General features: G+C 40.9%; 1 long non-coding RNA gene across 4 annotated transcripts in view; it reads left to right on the top strand.

The window, feature by feature from the left end:
- Window positions 1–19,437, top strand: part of LOC132156762 (uncharacterized) — a 172,766-nt gene continuing 153,329 nt past the window's right edge. For all 4 annotated transcript variants that reach the window (XR_009437497.1, XR_009437496.1, XR_009437499.1 and 1 more), the window contains exon 1: window positions 1–62. This is a non-coding gene — a long non-coding RNA (uncharacterized LOC132156762). The remainder of the gene's footprint in view (window positions 63–19,437) is intronic.

The raw sequence follows: 19,437 nt of genomic DNA, 5'->3' as shown, positions 1-19,437 counted from the left end.
AATTGAGGTACATAGGCATTCATTTCCAGCACATTCAATTTGGACTGCCAGCATACAACTCAGTAAGATTATTATTTCTTTTCCGACACTATAAGATGGGTCTGCAAAATATGTGTAATATGGAATACTTCTCATGTGTATAGTTTCTATTTGGCTCAACTTGGTTTTCAGCTCATCTGAGAAGACAGTATTCACAAAAAAATAAATAAAAATTCTGAGTACATGTCAATCATAGTCTGTGGAATGCTGGTGTTTTTAATCTCAGTCAGTGCTCTGCTGGTCAGCGGTCAGGCTGTTGAAGGAGAGGAGTGTGTTTAGTTGTTTCTTTCCTCATTAGCAGGCCGAGCTGTGATTGTGACAGAACTTTTTAAAACAAGGCTTAAAGGCTAAATCTTTGAGAAGGCTTTTAGTGTATGAGCCAACAGGAGTTTATTATGTCTATTATGTCTTATTTCTTTATTGTTTCTATGTATTCTTCTGTTTAAATTATATTGTTCAGCGCCAACCATCGTTGTTTTATTGTGCTTTATAAATAAAACAAATCAAATCAAAGAACTGAGTCTAGCTGCAGAATGGAAGATTCGCTGAGACAGAGACAAAAGGGTCTGCCGGTGTTTGATCTTATTGATTTATTTCACCAGGATCTCAGAGTTTCTGTATAATACAACAATGACTGAATGTAAATACACACACTCGGGGAATGCAAACACGTGCAAGGAAACTAAGAACACACAAATGCATTCTTAAAAAAATGTTTCAAGGTGTTTTCAGGTGAATGTCTATGGACATTATCTGTGGCATGTTGATTACTACAGACTAATTTCAACCATGCTGCATATGTGACCCTGGACCACAAAACAGACATTAGCATCAATTATTATTATTATTATTTATTTATTTTTGTAATTGAGATTAATACATCATCTGAAATCTGAATAAATAGGCTTTCAATTGTTATGTGGTTTGTTAGGATAGGACAATATTTGGCCGAGATACAGTACAACTATTTGAAAATCTGGAATCTGAGGGTGAAAAACAACAACAACAACAACAAAAAAAACAATTCTAAGTATTGAGAAAATTACCTTTAAAGTTGTCCAAATTAAGTTCTTAGCAAGGAATATTACTTATCAAAAAGCTTGATACATGTACAGTAGGAAATTTACAAAATATCTTAATGGAACATGATCTTTCATTAATATTGTAATGATTTTTGGCATAAAAGAAAATTCGATAGTTTTGACACATACAGTATATTGTTGGCTATTGCTACAGCGACTGGTCTTGTGGTCCAAGGTTACATATAGTTATAACATTTTAGGGCATCGTAATCCTGATCCGCATTCATGTCTGTTGCAAATTCAAAGTTATCTGTATCAATATTTGGATGGTCAGGATAAGCCCAGAGGTGGAAAGAGTACAAAAATATTCTACACAAGTAAAAGTACCATTACATTAATGAAATTTTACTTAAGTACAAGTAAAAGCAAAAGTAAAAAGTAGCTCATTTAAACTTTACTCAGAGTAAAAATTACTTAGTTACATTTGAACAGTGAGAGGGAGTCAAAATGGGACAGGCCAAGGGTGTCAAACTCAGTTCCTGGAGGGCCACAGTCCTGCACAGTTTAGATTTAACCCTAATTAAACACACCTGATCCAGCTAATCTAATCATTTAGGTTTATTTGAAAACTACATTATATGTGTGCTGGAGTAGGGTTAGAACTAAACTCTGCAGGGCTATGGCCCTCCAGGAACTGAGTTTGACACCCCTGGGTTAGGTCTATTAATCTCAAACTAGTTGTTTTTAATTAAAGGAATCAGTTATTTAGAATAATAAAACATTTGGGCTGTTACCAGGCAAATCAGAATCAACAAACTCATCTTTTAATGCAGAGGAAATGCAGAAGATTCATTGGAAGTGGCATTTAGATGTATTACACTGTTTAGTGCAGGACAAGAATGCATTTAACCTGCATGAATACAAATGCAACAAATGCATGAATAATGTTTTGATATACAAGACATAAAATGTTGAATACTCATTTGAAATAATAAGAAATTAATTATTTAAAAAAATCAAAAGATACTTTAAATGTGAAATTAAAATGGCCAGTATGTGTCAGCAAGTCACTGTTAATAAGTGAGTCATTGCGATTGAACCGAATCATTTAAACGGTTGATTCATTCAGGAACGAAACACTGTCACGTTGCTCAGAGACGCAAAACTGTGCTTTGGTGGCTGTGTTTGGAATTATTTTCTGTTGTAGAAATAGAGCTAAAAAAGGCAATATGGTGTCTATGGGTTGATGTCTTGTCGAGATTTTATAAGCTGCTAGTTTGGTCTTCCTAGGCAAGTACAGCTTACACTGCATAATAGAGCATACACATGGCCAGGGGTTCACTTCATTTCCTTCGAGTTCAACTTCAGAATATGACGGGGTTTCGTTTTCAGCGGTGTCTGCACCACTAACACCTGTTTTGTCCGTCTGCATCTTTCTTGTGATTTTAGCGCCAGTTTGCCCTCCTGCCCATTATGCCGTAGTTTCCAGGGAGCGATTTATTTTTTTTATTTTTATTTTTTTTACTCAGTAATTAATGTGTTTTAAAATGTAGCGAAGTACAATACTTCAAACAAAATATACATAAGTAAAAGTAAAATTACAGATTTAAAAAATTACTTTAAAAAGTATTAGTACACAAAAAAGCTACTCAATTACAGTAACGCGAGTAAATGTAATTCGTTACTTTCCACCTCTGGATAAGCCTAAGACTTCCCCCCAAAATGTAAATCTTGTTTACTGAAAAACTGTTTACTCACCCTCAAGTTGTTCCAAAACTTTATAATTTCTTTATTTTGTTGACCATAAAAATACAGTGTGTAAAATAATTTTTCTCAGTAAATGTATTTCTAAAGGTGCTGTTGACATTACTTTTTCACCAGATGTCGGTAACTACCCAAGTAATTCATACATACTAAAAAAAAAAAAAAAACACTAAACAAATATGTTCAGAAATGAAATTGTGTGTAATAAATTGTAATGAAACAGGGGGAAAAAAATATTGAACACATGAAGAAAGGAAGGTCCAAAAAGGCATGGAAAAACAAGACACCAGCTGAAATCTAACAGTAATTAGAAAGCAGTCCTGTCCCTTGTCAGTGGAAATTAATATTAGTTGGTTCAGTCCCAAAGTGTCACATACGAAACATTTCATGATGGGTAAAAGGAAAGAGCTCTCTCAAGACAATTTGCCACCTCATTGTTGCAAAACGTACTGATGGCATTGGTTACAGAAGGATTTGTATACTTCTGAATGTTCCAGTGAGCACTGTTGGGGTCATAATCCAGAAGTGGAAAGAACATCTTTTCACCATAATCCGGCCATGAGCAGGTGCTCCTCGCAAGATTTCTGACAGAGTGAAAAGAATTATCAGAAGAGTCGTCTAATAGCCAAGGACCTCTTATGGAGAGCTGCAGAAAGACCTGGAATTTGCATGTACAATTGTTTTAAAGAAAACTATAAGTAATGCACTCAACCACCATGGCCTGTATTCACAACATTTAGACAAGCCTGTGAAATACTTGGAGAATATAGTCTTGTCAGATGAGACAAAAAATGTATTATTTGGATGCCATAATACACACCATGTCTGGAGGTCAAATGACACTGCACATCATGGTGTAGCACTGGTAAAATGTATATAACTGAAGGAAAGATTAATGGATAAATGTACAGAGACAGTCTTGATAAAAAAATTGCTGCCATCTACCAGGAGGAAGAAGATGCAATGAGGGTGGACATTTTAGTGAGACAATGATCCCAAACACACAGCCATTGAAACTCTCAGTTGGTTTCAGAGAAAGAAATTAAAGCTGTTAGAATGGCCCAACCTATCACCTGACTTGAATCCAACAGAAAATCTATGGAAGGAAGTTAAGATCAAAGTTCATAGAAGAGCCCCATGGAACCTTCAAGATTTGAAGACTGTTTGTGTGGAAGAATAAGCCGACTAGTTTCTCCATACAGGAGGTACCTTGAAGTTATTACTGACAAAGGATTTAATACGAAGTATTAAAAAGATTTTAATAAGTGTGTTCAATACTTTTTCCCTGGGTCATTCCGTTTTATTACACAACTAAATTTCTGAACTTATTTGTATTGTTTTCCATTGTAGGTATGGATTAATTGGGTTTTTACCAACATCAGGTGAAAACTTCATGTCATCAGCACCTTGACGTGTTCAATACTTATTTTACCCACTGTAGATATTTTGAGGAATGTGTGTAACCAAACAGTTGCTGGTCCCGATTGACTCCATAGTTCAGTTCAATTTTATTGAAAGTATATAGCACATTTAAAAACAACCATGGTTGACCAAAGTGCTTAACAATGTGCAGAAAAAACACACACAAATAAGACAAATACAGTAAAAACATCACAATGTCTCAGCTCAGCTCAAAACAAAAGCCAAGGAATACAGGTGAGTCTTAAGTAGCGAAAATTCCAACAGTCTGAGCAGTCCTTATGTGTACACGTAAACTATTCCACAAATTAGGTGCCACCACTGAAAAAGCTTGGTCACCATTATTTTTTTAACCTGGCTCTCAGAACATCAAGGAACACCTGATTGGACGACCTCAGTGCTTTAAGGGGAGTGTGGAAATGTAAAAGCTTTGCTAAATAAGCAGGCGCCAAGCAGTGTTGGGGTAGTTACTCAAAAATTGTAATTAGTTACTAGTTACTAGTTACTTCTATAAATTGTAATGAGATTACTTTACTAGTTACTGCATTTGAAAAGTAACTTTACTACTTATTACTTTACTTTACTTTTTAAAAATTTTTAAGGAATTTTTTCCAAAGTCCGTTTTCCGTTTTAATTTTTCTGGATTCCATTTTTTCTGTTTTATTTTTTTCTCAACTCCTTTTTAATGGTTACATTTAATTGTATTAATCAAAAAGCATGTCTAATTAATTTAAATCATAACACTTTTTTAACACAGTTTAGGGCCCTATGAAATGTATTTTTTCTTCACCACATGTTTGATTTTTTTTTAGCAAAAATTTAAAAATTAAGCAAACTTAATTTTTTGGTAAACAAATGGGATTTACTATTAAAAATAAAACATGGAAGAAATGTTAAGCAGGAGATGCTTTAAAGCGCGAGAAATAGAGGTTTCCCCAATAACAGCTGGAAAAAAAGCAGTGCTGAGCTCACAAACCCTGCTTTATCAGGCATATAACATGCAAGTCTTCCTTCAGAAATACAGTGATATAAAAACACCTGTGTCTCTTTTTGATATTTAAACATATAAATCTAAGGAATTATTATTATCACTAAACGTGCAGCTAAGTGCTCATATTTATTCAACAAAGCCTTTTTTATCCAAAAATAAATAAATGTATGGGAAACACATCCCACAGCACAACCACCTGAGACCAACTTCAGTCTCATCACCTTAACTTTAACTGCGTTTGTAGAAGGCACGGCAGCCAGACCGATAAAAACAACACAGACCGGAAGTTAACTTAGGGCCAGGCGCGTGCGCCCGATGAAACCGTCTATAAGATGACATTTCAGCACTTCACAAACGGAGAGCGACTCCTACGTAGCACTTGAAGCACAGCTGTGCGATTGCTTTACGTGCAATGTTGGGAAACGCACGTCAAACAATAACGAACCATCGTAAAATTACTCCTAGAAAACACTCTTAAGCGCTAAGATAAAACGTTATCGGGAAACCCGGCCCAGAACTTTACATACAGGCAAACACGGCATGTGTAACGCAGGATAGCGCGTTTCTATAGTCTAGTAAAGTAGTGTAGTTACCAATATTATAAGTGTAATGCGTTACTTTACTTCGTTACCCAAAAAAGTTATATGGTTACTGTAATCCGTTGCTTTGTAACTTGTTACCCCCAACAAAAAAATATGGCTGGATCAGAAATATCTTATATATCTTATTTTCATCAAGACAAAGAAATTTCTGATCCAGCCATATTTTTTTTATCTCTCAGGCAATTATGTAATGACACAAATTAAGCTTTGTCATTTGTTTTGACAGGCAAATAAATGTGTACTTCATCCGCATAACAGTGGTGATATTGTGTTTTCTAAAAATGTACCCCAAGGGCAGCATATACAAAGGAAACAACATAAGTACCAATATTGATGGGGGACGCCACAAAGAAAGAGGAGCAGCAGATGAAGAAAATTCACCAAGGTGAACGGAAAAACTTCTGTCTGTCAAATACGATTGAGACCATTTAAGGACTATGCCCTTAATGCAGACACATTGTTCTAGTGTGGATCAAAAAATTAAAAAGTGGTTGACCACTGGAATTTCACTCCATTCACATTTTCATATATAAAGTTCACACTAGTAATATTAATAATTAGTCTAGTCACTGCTTTAAAATGTTTGATTTGATTTTTTTTTTCATAAAAATGTCCATATTCTTTCTTAGAAACGGTCAAAAAAGTGTTATTTTATCTTGATCATTATTCATCTTTCTTGTGTTTCTAAGTTTTCATTTATAACGTTCTTAATTTATCATGCAAATAATTGCACATTTGCATAGCCAAAGCACCTGCAATAGTGCAAAAAAATGCACATAAAGTGAGGAAAATAGACAGTATGCAAATAAATTTAAGCATTGACTTTCTCTCTGTGTGATTCAAACACAGTCCAACGATTACAAATGCTCACTCTTTAGAATTGGCATGAGAACTTCAAAATGCTTGATAAGATATGGGCTCTTAACTAGGGCCAAATAAGACATTGATTTCTTTGAAAAGAAAAGTCTGGCCATGGGAATAACTTTTACATTCCAATTACAATAAAAGTGGAATGGTGTAAGGAAGTAAAAGGTGATAAATTTACAGAAATTATCTATTTTCTTCTTCTCAGCAGAGAATAATATTCCTTTTAGAAAGCAGTGATATTGCTTCTGAATTGATTCTGATTTATCTCAGAAATGTGACTGGAGCAGATACCGATCTCACAGTTCTGCTGTGTTTCTTGTTTTTCTTTGCCTGTTACGATGATAACGGGAGCACGCGTGACATCTTCTGCCCTCTTAGCCCTCAGGTGAAGTGACATGCTGGTAAACACCTGCGTCCTGGTGGGGCTGATGTGATCAGCGTATGTGTGACGCTTGGCTCGTTGGCCTGTAGATAATGGGAATACGCAAAGGTGTAAATGAGTTCTGTGCACAGCTGACAGGGTCTTTATGGATGGTCGCCTGCTATTGCACGCCTAAGAGGAAGATCCATTTCTGATGGCCATTAGAGTGTCGCCCCAGCACAGGCCCGCTGATGCTTTGCAAAGATCCAATTTAACACGCCGCGCCTGTTCACGTCCCAATAACATCAGCTCTCATCCTGTGGGTGGCCATCATAAGCAGATATCATTGTGCTTATCAGGATGAGATGGGTCTAGAATATGTGAGGTTGATTCTTGTAGCTTTTGTTCGGTGATGGATGCCAGGAAGGGTTGAATTTCAGTCAGATCATTCTGCTGCTGCTTATGACAGTGGTGCAGTTTGGACAATATAGAAGTTAAATTCAATATGAAATCAAAATTGACCCTATTTTTGTATATAACCCCCACTTTTCAAAATCCAATCAAGTCTTACAGTTCTATTACTTTGCTGAACATCCCGAAAAAACGTCATGGTATGAAAATAAAATGATGTGACTTTAAAATAAATGTTAACTAGACCTCTGTGGATTAGTAAAAAATGTGGTTAACCTGGAAGGATAATGTTATTTTGTGCAAATTAATGCATCACTTTTCAGAGTTTTTTTTTATTTTTATTTTTTATCTGGTAATGCAAACAATCAGGTAACTGTGCACTGGTGCAAAAAGATAAAAGTGATGAATAAATCCTGAAGATGTGATTTTGAGCGCAACTGGAAGTGAAATTTGATGCATATAGCCATTAGATACTTTTAAAGACTAGTTTCCTTCCCATCTTACAAAGGCTGCACAAAAAAATCATTTGTCATGTTGACTTGGTCTCATTCCCCCTCTTTTTCTCCTTTTCTTTCTCTTACATGTCTGTTAATAATATCAGCAGGTGCTAGCATCTGTAATATGATAAAGATGACTCAGATCTGTCACCTCTGCTGGGGGAAAGATGTCATTTAGCATTGACAATCACATGTGTGCAGGCCTGTGTTTTTAGTATGAACAGCAGAGCTTATGAGAGCAAATCTGTTTACAAATTTCACTCTGTATGTATCATTCTTGGTGCATTTTAAATAGTTAACATATAGTATTATCACATTAGTTGAATTGGTGTAATCTGCTTTGTATCCATATGAATATGTACATAAATGTGGGCACGTGACATAGAGAGCCATTTATGTCATGCTTCAGTGAGAGGCTCTGGTAGATACCTGTATTATTGAGCATTTTTTGGGTCCTGCCGACTTGGACTACGAGAGCGTCTTCTGCACTGGAAAAGGAAAATGATTGTTTATTGAACATTGAGTTTTCAATATATTTTAATTTCAACATTATTAAAAAAAAAAAAAAAACACTGGCAGAGCAAATAGGAAAAACACAACTAGTTGCAATTATTGTTGTTGTTATATTATATGGCACATGATTAATTAGCAATTATTAATCAAAAATCTTGGTGTCTATATATCTCCGGTTGCTTCTGATGAAAAGTTAGTTCTTTGACATGCAGTCAGTTTCGGCAGGACTCATTGTAACCGTGGTGACAGCCCCGGGATCACTCTGAGGAGAGGAAGAGAGGGCTGACATGCTGTTCAGAGCACACTCAGTATTGAGCGCTGGATGTGGAAAAAGCACATGCATATTTTATAGATGTCAGCACTTATTTAGGATCAGATTAAGAAGAGAAAGACAGATTGGAGGATAAGGACAGAAGGGAACGTTAAGTAGGAGACACTGGAACTACTGTGTAACTAGATTTTTACATTTTCTGAAGAACATATGAGTGGTGCTTGCCTGTGTAAAACTCAACATGATGCTAAGGTTTTTTGAGTGGTTCTTAGGGTGATTTATGTGGTTGCAAGGGTGTTGTGGATGGTTGCTGGGTGAATGTGAGGCAACTTGTAAAGCGCTTTTGATGGCCATGGGTCTGTTGAAAGTGCTATATAAATGCAGTCTAAATGCGTTTACCGTTTTCTCATCAAGGCTATTGATTGTAAGGATAGTTTATAGCCATCTCTGCTGAAAAAAACAAAACAAAAATAAAAATAATACTTAAATAAGCCAGAGCTGTTTTGCTGGTCTTAACTGGTTTGAGCCGGTTCACTGGTCTTAACTGGTTTAAACGGGTCTCACACTCTTAAAAATAAAGGTGCTTCACGATGCCATGGAAGAACCTTTGTTTTTTTTGTTTTTTTCTGTTTCACAAAAGTTTATTTGTGGCGAATGAAGGTTGTTCAGATTACGAAAAGGTAAGAAAGAAATGGTTCTTTAAAGAACCTTTGACTGAATGGTTCTTTGTGGAACCAAATGCTTCTATGGCATCACTGTGAAGAACCTTTTAAGCACCTTTATTTTTAAGAGTGTAGTCAAGCTAGTGATTACAGTAATATTTTAAAAGTTGTATACATTTATTTGATTAGACATACAGTAAAAACAGTAATACTGTGAAATACTTTTAAAACTTAAATGTTTTTATTATAATATATTTTAAAATTTAATTTATTGATGTGATGAAAAGATGATTTTCTTTTTTAATTTATTGATTATTAATATTTTTGCAGAAACCTTGAGATTTTCTAAATTTTTTGATGAAAAGAAAATTAATAAGAACAGCATTCATTTGAGATATAATTTTTTAACATACATAAATAAAAGTATTAATTAAATGAATAATAATAATAATAATAAAAATAATAATAATTATATTAATAATAAAACACTTACCCAAATGACCCTAAACTTTTGAATATAGTTGGCCAGTTGATCAAACTCACTGTAAAACCAGCAAATAGACCTGGCCGAAAAAGACTAGAAAACTAGTTTATGCTGGTTTAAAGTGTTTTTTTGTTTGTTTTGTTTTGTTTTGTTTGTTTGTTTGTTTGTTTTCCAGCAGGGGTAGCACAAACAACAGCTAACAAGGTCTGAATGTATAAAAAGTGTAACATTGTCCTTTGTTTGTCCTTCATAGTCTTGTGATGGATCGCTTCGCCTCTGTAGGTTTCTTCAGTTCTATGATAGAGTCAATCTAATGCGTGTAGGTGAACTTAATTTTCCCACATACCTCCATCACCCGAATGAATTTCTATCTGTATTCTGATTTGCCGTTGTGCACTTCAGCACTGGATCTGTTGGGGGTCTCTCGCAATCTCCTTTACTGTCCTTCTACTCCATCCTTTCTCCATGTAGTGCTCCTATTGGTTTTCCTCTTTCATTCTCTCTCTGGAACTCTCTCGTCTTTTCCCAAACGGGATTATTTACTTCAGATTCCATCTGAATTGCTCCATTCGCCGCAGGACTGCCTGGAGCCACATAACAATCAAAGCAGGATCATCCTCTCCTCACAAACCCCAGAGAGATACAGAGAGAATATGGAGACATGGATCTAAGGTCATGGATTTGCTGTTCTTTAGCTGCAGGGGAATAAAGGTCACGAACAGTGAATAACCGGGTGCACGAGTGAGAACGAAATATTAAAAATGAAGGAAAAAAATCTGTCATCATTTAGTCACGCTCATGTCGTTTCAAACCTGTATGCCATTTTATTTCCTGCAAAAACAAAAGGTGAATTTTTGAAGGATATCCCGGCCATTTTTTTTTTTTAATAAAATAATAATAATGAACATGAATGAGGACTGAGGCTGTCATGCTCCAAAATACCTCAAAAAAGTACCATAAAAGTAGTCTATACTACTGGTACACTATATTCAAACTCTTTTGAAGTCAAATGATCATTTTTGTGACAAAGATATATAAATTTAAGTTTTTATTTGTTTAAAAATCTTAATATTAGCTCTAGCTTTCCTTGGTAAGTTCATTAGAAAAGAAGCAATGTCTGATTAATCAGCAAATCATTAAATATGGATTTGTTTCTTAGCTTTTTCACAGAGTCAGCTGATACAAACATCACAATAATCCTACTTGTGAATTATTGTGATGTTTTTAATTTTCTGTTTGGACACTCATTCTGACAGCACCCATTCACTGCACTTGGTGAACAAGTGATGGAATGCTACATTTCTACAAATCTGTTCCGATGGAGAACTATACTCATCTACATCTTGGATGGCAAAAATGAGCTGATAACTCGAGAAATGTGATCATTGAATCAATAAGAATAGTTTTGTTGATTTGTTTACTGGATCAGCTGCTGCTTTGGAAAGAATTGACTTTAAAAGAGTGATTCATTCACTGATCTGATTCTCAAGTTCAACTCACTGACTCTGTGCTCCAGTCTGTTTGACACTCAGAGCTACAATATCATAATGCTTCAGAGTTTTAAACAGGATCTATACAGAAAGAAAAAAAAACTCTCATTCTGTGCTTCATAGAAAAATTTTACTTCACACTGTTGATGAGGGTGAGTAAATGACAAATATTTTTATCTTTAGATGAACTCTACTTTTAACCCGATCCCTCAAAGTTGAGTGTGTACTTCAGTGGACTCTTACTCAGAATCTGCAGTCATCGAAACTGAAACACAATTCAACACCTCATTGAGATTCACCTTGCATTAGCTGTCACCTTGTTCCAATTAGCATGTGGGGTGGTACACAAATAAATGTTTAATTCATCATTAACAAGTCAGTGTAATGTAAGCGGAATTAGGTTTCAATGAATGATTAATAAGCCTGAACATGTAGTCACTTTAAATACAGTTAATAGTATAGTGTAAGCTGTTTAAGTGTTACAAGTAAGTTGACACACTCTTTAACAGATAATTGCTCCCACTAAAAAAAGTTTCAAGGATTAGATTTTTGACAAAAATATTAGGTATGCAATATTTTTTTATAACAAAGCTTCATTTATTTGATCACAAGATGCAAAAAAAAAAAATATTGTGAAATATCATTACTATTTAATTGAACTTTTCTATTTGAATAGGTTTTAAAATGTCATTCATTCCTGTGTTATAAAGCTGAATTTATAGCATCATTACTCCAGTATTCAGTGTCACATGATTCTTTACTACTACTACTACTACTACTAATAATAATAATAATAATATTAATGATCAAGAGTGCTGAAAACTGGTATGCTGCTTAATATTTGTGTTTAATATATGCATGTTAGTATTTTGGAAGCCATCATATATACAAAGTACAGACCAAAAGTTTGGACACACTTTCTCATTCAAAAGGTTTTCTTTATTTTCATGACTATGAAAATTGTAGATTCACACTGAAGGCATCAAAATTATGAATTAACACATGTGGAATTATATATGGAATTATATACATAACAAAAAAGTGTGAAACAACTGAAAATATGTCATATTCAAAGTAGCCACCTTTTGCTTTGATTACTGCTTTGCACACTCTTGGCATTCTCTTGATGAGCTTCAAGAGGTAGTCACCTGAAATGGTCTTCCAACAGTCTTGAAGGAGTTCCCCGAGAGATGCTTAGCACTTGTTTGCTCTTTTGCCTTCTGTCTGCGGTCCAGCTCTCCCCTAAACCATCTCGATTGGGTTCAGGTCCGGTGACTGTGGAGGCCAGGTCATCTGGCGCAGCACCCCATCACTCTCCTTCTTGGTCAAATAGCCCTTGATGTCTTCAGTGTGACTCTACAATTTTCATAGTCATGAAAATAAAGAAAAACTCTTTGAATGAGAAGGTGTGTCCAAACTTTTGGTCTGTGCTGTATATATATATATATATACATACAAATCTTTGTTGGATAGTTCAAAGCAACAAGTGTGTGCAAGTGTGTAACCAGCCGTTGAAACCATTTCTTTGCCATACATTTTACCCAAGCAAGAGCATAAATTAGAGCAAACACTGACCCTTGATACCATTGACCAATTATTTCCATTATGCTGATGCTTTTCACAAGATGCCTTTATTTAAACCTTATAATTAGTGGGAGTCATGACCTAGCAGTTGACGTCCTAAACGCTGGGTTTATTATTACCCTTTTGTTCTCATAGAAAAGTTTATTTAGGATACATGCTGTACTTGAATGCTAACAGGAATGAATTGTAACTTCATTACAAAAAGGCACATCTTTATGGATAATCTGACCTTGAGAGAGACTTTAGCATCAGATGTCGTTTAACTCAGCTAACCTCAGTGCTGATCTGTTGAAGGCCGGGGATCTTTCACCTGTCAAAGCTGAAGTGTCACAAAGCGCTGCAAATCACTCTGTGTGAATCACTCTGAAAGGGCAGATGAATCTTCACAGACATCCAGAGACAATGCTTCACACACACACAGATTTCCTTGTGGATCGGGACAGAAAAAAAAGAAAGTAGGAGAGGTTGTATGAAAAGAAAAAAGAGAAATGAATTAAAGATGACAGTGAATCATCTATGAGGATTTGAGGGTGTATGAGTAGAGTTGAGAGGAAAAGGCCTCTGTCAGTAAGTCTAATGTCCCTGAACGGCACAGAAATGTGAGAGTGCTCACACACACACACTGTCTGAAGAAAGTTCAATGTTTTCTCACACACACAAACACACACACATCGGTTTTTCTATTGCTATCCCTAATTCTGTTTCTTTCTGTCTTTGTGTTCCCTTGTTCTTATTGTGTAACCAGACTTCTCACTGTTTTAAACTCATTCTGACCGTGAGTCAACCACTAAGATGAGACCGTTCATTTGACGTGAAAAGTGACCGTTCATTTGACGTGAAAATGACCAAGTTTGTTTTGTTTGCGCTTATTATTTAAACGTGATTTAATCTGAAGTAGAGGAGCATAATGATATGTCAGTGCAGGAGACAATCTCTGTAAAGATTTAGAAAGGAAATGAGTAGAAATACATTACGGTCCAAAAGTTTGGGGTTAGTATTTCATTTTTTTTATTAAGAAATCGGTCTTGTTCAGTAAGGTTTCATTAAATTGATCGAAAGTGTCAATAAACACATTTGTACTTTTACAAAAGATAAAGTAAATGTTGTTCTTTTGATCATTGATATTAATAAAAAATGTTTCCTGAGTGACAAATCAGCATATTAGAATGTTTTCTGATGTATCAAGTGACACCGAAAATTCAGCCTCACAGGAATAAATTACATTTTAAAGTTAATTTAAACGAAAACCATTACTTTAAATTGTAATAATATTTAACATGATTCCTGTTTTACTGTATTTTTGATAAGATGAATGCACCCTTGGTGATTAAAAAACAAACAAAAAAGACACTGATGTTTAAAAACATAAAAATAATACTTACTTTGATTTTTATTACTCAACACATTTATAAACTGAGAAATAAAGGGGGCAATATAGTTCCCTTTAAAATGTATTTTTAAAGTGGATGTTACACAATTTAGGCAGTTACTTATGTCAACATGCAGCTGAACTAACTTTAATTGACTTGCTCATAGATTCTCTTACGCTGTGACAGTAGTTGACCTCAAAAGCAAAATTATTCTGTTTTCTGATTTCACTCCACAAGTCAGTTAATGAACTTTATATCAATTAGACACTTTAAAATAGTTAACTCTGAAGTTTGAAACATACATTCACTGATCAGTTTTGACCACTGAAAAAGAAGTGGCTCATTTCTTCACAAATCAGACTATTCTGATCCCTTTTGCTTGTATTGTTTATGATAGTTGCCTATTTAATGTCTTTACATATAGCTCATGATTAAAATTTGAATTATGAATTGCTTTGAACATACCTTGTAAAATGTGTGATCAGGCTTATGTACAGTAGCTAGAAGGTTTTGTGTTGACATTGCTGCTTAAATTGTGTTTTAGGCCTAAAACAACTATAGAAATCAAGCTAGACAGAACTGTTTGGGTTGTATATCAGTTCTTGTGTATTCTGTGGCAGTTAATGGAGTTTAAAGTCTGTGCTGAACAGCTCTTCTCTTATAGGCAGTGAAGGTGTTGCTATTTACAGTAAAATTTACAGTCCAGCACTATGCCAAAACCATGGCACTCCTTTCCTTTCAGAAATCTCAAACACGTTTCCACATACACCCTTTTCTGTTTAAAGAGTGACTTTTATACGCTCTGTAAAGCGAGTCGGACACTGATTGAAAAAGCCTCTGTTACAGTGCAGTTATTTGTCCATGCATGCTGATAAACTATTATGTTGCAAAGGCATCGTTGTGTGTATTATGATGTTGTGTGTATGAGAGAGAGAACCGAGCTTTGTGCTATAGACAGAGACTCAAGACAGTAAAACATCCGTTAGGAGACAGAGGGATTCATGAGGCTGCGGTGGCCTATATTCAGGATTTACAGCCTGGGCTCTGCTGCAGTGTGTCACAGTGTCTGGGTTGTGTCCCTGGGTGTCCACTAGATGTCCTCCTTCTCACGGTGTCTATCACCTTATCACTTTCTGTCTCCCTTATTTGGTCACCTTCCTCCTTGTTTAGGTAATTGATTGTGTTCCCCACCTGTCTCCTGTTTCCCCATCATCCTTGTGTGTATTTATACCTGGTCTGTCTGAGTCTCAGTCACGGAGTCCTTGTTTAATGTTGTACGTTAATTCTTGCCCGTCATCTTGCCTTGCCTTGCCGTCGTGTTTGTTTATGTTTGGATTGCTCTTCCGGTTTTCGACTCACGCCTGGACTGTTTATGCTCTGTGGATTAACCCCTAATAAAAGGCATACCCGCTATTGGTTCTCTCTCCTGTGTGTTCTGTACACCAGACGTGACAGAAGGACTCCGTCACTTTGAGACCCAGCGGTATGTCGAGTTACGCTTCTTCCCCAGCCTCCGAGCGGGAGAGAGGCATTCAGTTTGAGGGAACCCGCCTGGTCGTGTTTCGCGGGACCAGGGGAGGGCGCCGAGGGGGAGGTGGGCGAGAGGAAGCCCAGCATCGCTCTCCACCATGGCTCCCCTTTGACTCTGGGCTCACGTGGGAGGGACCAGAGCCGCCGTCTCACCAGGGCAGAAGGAGAGAGCCAGCGACACTGCCCATGAGGAACGCGGGTCCAGCACCACAGCACAAGAGGGCCACCAGCCCAGCGCCACGGTGCAAGATGGCCGCCAGCTCAGCGCCAACGCCCAGGAGGGCCGCTGACTCCTTCTTGGATTATTTCGCTACGCTGTCCAAGATCCTAGAGATTCCCAAGACGGTTAATGTCATGGCTGCGGAGCCAGCGCCACAGCACAAGATGGCCGCCAGCCCAGAGCCACAGCACAAGATGGCCGCCAGCCCAGCGCCACAGCACAAGATGGCCGCCAGCCCAGAGCCACAGCACAAGATGGCCACCAGCCCAGCGCCACAGCACAAGATGGCCGCCAGCCCAGCGCCACAGCACAAGATGGCCGACTCAACGCCTGAGTCTCCAGACGAGGTGTCGCCGACTCGCCAACATAGAGGACGGAGGAGGAGGAGACAGGCGTCTACCGTTCCTCAAAGCCCAGAGGACGTTCCCGAGGCGGTGCCCGAGGCCGTTCCCGAGACCGAGGCGGTGCCCGATGCTGTTCCCGAGGCCGAGGCGGTGCCTGAGGCTGTTCCCGAGGCCGAGGCGGTGCCCGAGGCTGTTCCCGAGGCCGAGGCGGTGCCCGATGCGGTTCCGGAGGCTGAGGCGGTGCCCGATGCTGTTCCGGAGGCCGATGCCGAGGCGGTGCCCGAGGCGGTGTCCGATGCCGAGGCGGTGCCCGATGCTGTTCCGGAGGCCGAGGCGGTGCCCGATGCTGTCCCCGAGGCCGAGGCGGTGCCCGAGGCTGTTCCCGAGGCCGATGCCGAGGCGGTGCCCGAGGCTGTTCCCGAGGCCGATGCCGAGGCGGTGCCCGATGCCGAGGCGGTGCCCGAGGCTGTTCCCGAGGCCGAGGCGGTGGCCGAGGCTGTTCCCGAGGCCGAGGCGGTGCCCGATGCTGTTCCGGAGGCCGAGGCGGTGCCCGATGCTGTTCCGGAGGCTGAGGCGATGCCCGATGCGGTTCCGGAGGCCGATGCCGAGGCGGTGCCCGATGCCGAGGCGGTGCCCGATGCTGTTCCCGAGGCCGAGGCGGTGGCCGATGCTGTTCCCGAGGCCGAGGCGGTGGCCGATGCTGTTCCCGAGGCCGAGGCGGTGGCCGATGCTGTTCCGGAGGCCGAGGCGGTGCCCGATGCTGTTCCGGAGGCCGAGGCGGTGCCCGATGCTGTTCCGGAGGCCGATGCCGAGGCGGTGCGCGATGCCGTTCCGGAGGCCGAGGCGGTGCCCGATGCTGTTCCCGAGGCCGAGGCGGTGCCCGAGGCTGTTCCGGAGGCCGAGGCGGTGCCCGAGGCTGTTCCGGAGGCCGAGGCGGTGCCCGATGCTGTTCCGGAGGCCGAGGCGGTGGCCGAGGCTGTTCCCGAGGCCGATGCCGAGGCGGGGCCCGATGCTGTTCCGGAGGCTGAGGCGGTGCCCGATGCGGTTCCGGAGGCCGATGCCGAGGCGGTGCCCGAGGCGGTGTCCGATGCCGAGGCGGTGCCCGATGCTGTTCCGGAGGCCGAGGCGGTGCCCGATGCTGTTCCCGAGGCCGAGGCGGTGCCCGAGGCTGTTCCCGAGGCCGATGCCGAGGCGGTGCCCGATGCTGTTCCGGAGGCCGAGGCGGTGCCTGATGCTGTTCCCGAGGCCGAGGCGGTGCCCGAGGCTGTTCCCGAGGCCGAGGCGGTGCCCGAGGCTGTTCCCGAGGCCGAGGCGGTGCCCGATGCCGAGGCGGGGCCCGATGCTGTTCCGGAGGCCGAGGCGATGCCCGATGCTGTTCCGGAGGCCGAGGCGGTGCCCGATGCTGTTCCGGAGGCTGAGGCGATGCCCGATGCTGTTCCGGAGGCCGATGCCGAGGCGGTGCGCGATGCCGTTCCGGAGGCCGAGGCGGTGCCCGATGCTGTTCCCGAGGCCGAGGCGGTGCCCGAGGCTGTTCCGGAGGCCGAGGCGGTGCCCGATGCTGTTCCGGAGGCCGAGGCGGTGCCCGATGCTGTTCCGGAGGCTGAGGCGGTGCCCGATGCTGTTCCGGAGGCCGATGCCGAGGCGGTGCCCGATGCTGTTCCGGAGGCCAAGGCGGTGCCCGATGCCGTTCCCGAGGCCGAGGCGGTGCCCGATGCCGTTCCCGATTCGGTGCCCGTGCCTGAGGCCGTTCCCGATTCGGTGCCCAAGACCGGTCTAGAGTCAGGACCAGCCACTGATGACCTTCCGGGGTCAGGGCGGGTCACCGTGGGACGTTCGGAGTCAAGTCAAGTCACTGGGTGGGCTGCTGCTCGGGCCTGTTGGACTCCGGCATCGGCCACAGGGGGGTGGTGGTCATCCGCTCCACCCTGGGGGACTCTGGCGTCGACCACGAGGACGTGGTGGTCCTCCGCTCCACCCTGGGGGGTTTCCGCTCTGACCACGAGGACGTGGTGGTCTTCGGCTCCACCCTGGGGGGCTTTTTGCTTTGACCACACGGACATGGTGGTCTTCTGCCCCGCCCTGGGGGGGCTTCATGTTGTGTTTGTCTGTTGTTTTTGTATTTACTCCTGTCCCTGTTCCTCTCTGTAGTCTGGCCCTCCATCCCTCCCCCTGAACCTCCTCCAGTCCTCCTCCCTCCTGGTCTTCCTGTTTTGTGTTTACTGTCTGGTGCCTGTTTCCAATGTCTTTCTTTTCTGGCCCTCCGTCCCTCCCCCTGAGCCTCCACCTGTCCGCCTCCCTCCTGGTCTGTCTTGTGTCTGTCGTGGAGCGTCTGGGAGCCGCTCCGTAGAGGGGGGGTTCTGTCACAGTGTCTGGGTTGTGTCCCTGGGTGTCCACTAGATGTCCTCCTTCTCACGGTGTCTATCACCTTATCACTTTCTGTCTCCCTTATTTGGTCACCTTCCTCCTTGTTTAGGTAATTGATTGTGTTCCCCACCTGTCTCCTGTTTCCCCATCATCCTTGTGTGTATTTATACCTGGTCTGTCTGAGTCTCAGTCACGGAGTCCTTGTTTAATGTTGTACGTTAATTCTTGCCCGTCATCTTGCCTTGCCTTGCCGTCGTGTTTGTTTATGTTTGGATTGCTCTTCCGGTTTTCGACTCACGCCTGGACTGTTTATGCTCTGTGGATTAACCCCTAATAAAAGGCATACCCGCTATTGGTTCTCTCTCCTGTGTGTTCTGTACACCAGACGTGACACAGTGGGCAGTGGAAGGTAACGCAGGGACTTGCTGCCTTGCAGCCTATACAAAAAAAATAAATAAAATAAAATAAAACTAGTGTAGGACTTATAATAATTTTAACTCTGAAATTGCTAGTAAATTTAGAAGCAGCAAAGAAATAGCAAATACCACATTCAGTTAAATGCATCATCTATGGGAGGTGGATCTTTCTCTGTTATGGCTCCTAAACTTTGGAACACATTGCCCCTTGCTCTT

This window comes from Carassius carassius, chromosome 14, assembly GCF_963082965.1.
Source record: "Carassius carassius chromosome 14, fCarCar2.1, whole genome shotgun sequence".
Classification (NCBI taxonomy): Eukaryota; Metazoa; Chordata; class Actinopteri; order Cypriniformes; family Cyprinidae; genus Carassius; species Carassius carassius.
Note: the sequence above shows the minus strand (reverse complement) of the source record. Positions and strands in the feature narration are given on the sequence as shown.